The following is a 3,053-nucleotide window of genomic DNA, read 5'->3' as shown; positions in this document are numbered from 1 at the left end:
AGCTACTGCCACACAAGCTCAGACTGTGTTACTTGTGCCAGTTCAGTTTCCATCCCCTACCTGCCATACAGGCCATCCGCCATTGTCCTGTGGTATGGGAGCACAGACTGATTCTGGGTCCCTGTGTTCCCAGCTAGAGTTTGGGCTGCTTCGGTGCTTGGTACTTAAGTGTCTCTCCTAGCTCAAACACAGGCAGCTTTGGCGCATTACTGCTTGAGAACTCAGGCAACTTTGGCACCCCTGCCAGGCAGTAGATAGGCAGCTTTGGCAAGTGAGAGCCAAAGCCCAGGCTGCTTGGCAATAGCCCCAGGCTGCCTTGGATTCCCACTGTGCTTGAGCCCAGGCTTATCCACCCACCTACGTGCCTATACACTGTCATGGGCAGACCACAGCACAAAAGAAATAACATGAAAAATCAAATGCAAGAAAATCCAGTTAGATCACCCAGACCTACAATGAACACATCTAACCAAAACATAGGAGAGTCATTAGGATCACAACATCAAATTGAAGCTATGAGCAATGCAACCCTGATCAACCTAATGGTAGAACTTGCAGGAAAGCAACAAAGGACTGATAATCATGTGGATGCTGCTATCACTAAACTCGAACTAACAGATAAGAAATTGGAAGGAGTTAAAAGACAGTTAAAAGATTTGAGGGAGAGTGAAGAAAAAGAAGCCTTAAAAATCAGCTGGCCATGCTAAATTAAGACATAAAGAAATGCAAGGATAAATTCTAAGAATCATCAAGAAATTCAGAAAATGATGTGAAAAGGGAGCTTGACAAAGGGATGGAAATTATATATAGAAAATTAATAGAAAATGCAAACTTAATTGAACAAGTCCAAAACTCTCTAGAAGCTCTCAAGAATAGAGTCTGTAAGACCCCCAGAATGAGGACCCCACACTCTGCCTGGAAATGGTGACACCCCAAATCACTCACGAGAAATGGTCTTGATGCAAACAGCAAGAGGATTTTTATTCCAAGTGCGCTGGGGCCCACAGTTGTACACCACGCAGGGGTAGAGGACTGCAGAGCCCCGAATGCAGGAATGGGACAGTTTTTATAGGGTTTCTAACAAAGCCTGTGCATTAGACCAATCATTTTTTTAACATCAGGAGCCCGTTGGGTGCGAGCCAGTCAGTTTGTGCCACTCCATAGTTTCTAAGCCAATTAGTTTAATTTGTTCAAGCCCCTCATGGACCAATCAGTCTCCTATGACCTTGGTGGTCAGCATTTGCGGAAGTCCTTGGTGAGGGTAGCAGAGTGTGGTATCAGTCTCCTATGACCTTGGTAGTCTGAGGCAGGCTGCTACGGCTTATGGTGCAGGCTACTAAGGCTTATGGTGCAGGCTATTTACAGAAACCAAATAAGTGGTTTACTTTATTACTCATTTCCCATCCTTGAGGGCTATCTCATGCCCTTTTTACCTAGTTTTATATTAGGAGTGGGCTCTGATATAATGAGAAGAGGGATTCTTTACTTGCTTCCAACAGAGAGTAAAGCCTGGAGTTTGAGGTATGCAGAGGCCTGCTTAAGCTCCCTTTGGAGCGTGATAGTATTTCTGGGCTTCTGAATTCTTGGGCCTTTCATTTCCCAGTTTTTCTCTTGCTAATAGTTCTAATCCTAGAACTTGGAAGGACTAAATGTAAGCTTCCTCTTTGCCTTGAAGGCCCTTGTATTGTTTTCTAAGGATCATGATCTGGACTGCGCTCACTCGTTCTCTAACAAAGGTAAAAATCTTATTAAGTATGCAAGGCCCAACTGAAAGCATCAGTAGCAAAACCATTAAGGGTCCCATCAGGGTGGAAAGCAGAGTAGTTATCCAGGGGGACTTGTTGAACCAGCCCTCAAACCATCCTTGGTTTGTTTCCCTCTCCCTTCAACGCTTTTTTAGTCTTTCCCTGAGTTTGGAGTCTCTGATAGCTCCTGAGTGATCTACATAAAAGTAACATTTTTTCTTTTATTTAGTCTCGGGACTCTCAACCTTGGGGGGTGAAAAAGATGCTGAGAGGAACTGTTTTTTTTTTTGTTTTTTTTTTTTTTTCCATCTAATCCTTCCTGCACAGTATGCAGGTCCCAGGAGGAAACTGAGTGCCAGTAGGTATTGCCTATAGTCTCACAACCCCAGTATTTACAGTAGAACTGTTTTATTCCTCCATAACTTTGTTTAGAAGTTCGGGGGCAGACATAAAATTGAGTATGCTGCATCTTACATTGGGCTGGCCCAGAGCTGCACCCTGGGTTGTCTGCCATGTATTGACCTTGGGAGATGACCCATTGTGTGAGTGCCCACTTAGCCACATGAGAGTGGACTTCTCTAAGGACCTCCTCTGGGGTGAGCTCTGGGATATCCCAAAATTTTACCCTGGCGACCAGGGCATATACATCTGGGGTCAGGACAGGCCATCAAGGCCAGGGGGGCACTTCTCTAGTTGCAGTCCATATTATATCCCCCATTTGAGAAAGCACTTGCCAAGTCAACTTTTGGGGGGCCTGGAGATTGGAGGCATCACCTAGCTGGAGAAGGAGAAGCCACACGGCGAAGACTAAGTTTAAGGGGATTGTCTGTCCTCTCGGCTTGCCATTTGGGGCCCAGTGGTGGAGAGGGCTTGATGTGAGATGCATGGATCCAGGTGGGCTTAGGAGTGGTCAGTAGGACGAGGTAGGGGCCCTTCCACCGAGTCTCAAGGTTTCCTGCACAGTGACGTCTGACATAGACCGAATCTCCCACCTAGAAGCGATGTGGGACCTGTAAGTCTCCTTCTCCTGAATAAGTCTCCCAGAGTTGCTTCCACGCTCGTTGTCTCACCCACTCGAGCGCCTTGAGCCTAGAGAACAGAGGCTGGGAAAGCAGCACATCAGTACTATGTATAGAGGTTATTTCTACCAGTGGAGGAGGCCCCCTGTATAGCAATTCATAGGGGTCAGTCCAAATTGTCCGGGTGTGTTTTTGACCCTAAAGAGCACAAGGGGTAGGAGAGCTATCCAATCATTAGCACCAGTCTCTGCGGTCAATTTGGTGAGGGTCTCTTTAATGGTTCTATCCA

The sequence above is a fragment of the Jaculus jaculus genome, chromosome Y (assembly GCF_020740685.1).
Source record: "Jaculus jaculus isolate mJacJac1 chromosome Y, mJacJac1.mat.Y.cur, whole genome shotgun sequence".
NCBI classification, from domain to species: Eukaryota; Metazoa; Chordata; class Mammalia; order Rodentia; family Dipodidae; genus Jaculus; species Jaculus jaculus.
Note: the sequence above shows the minus strand (reverse complement) of the source record.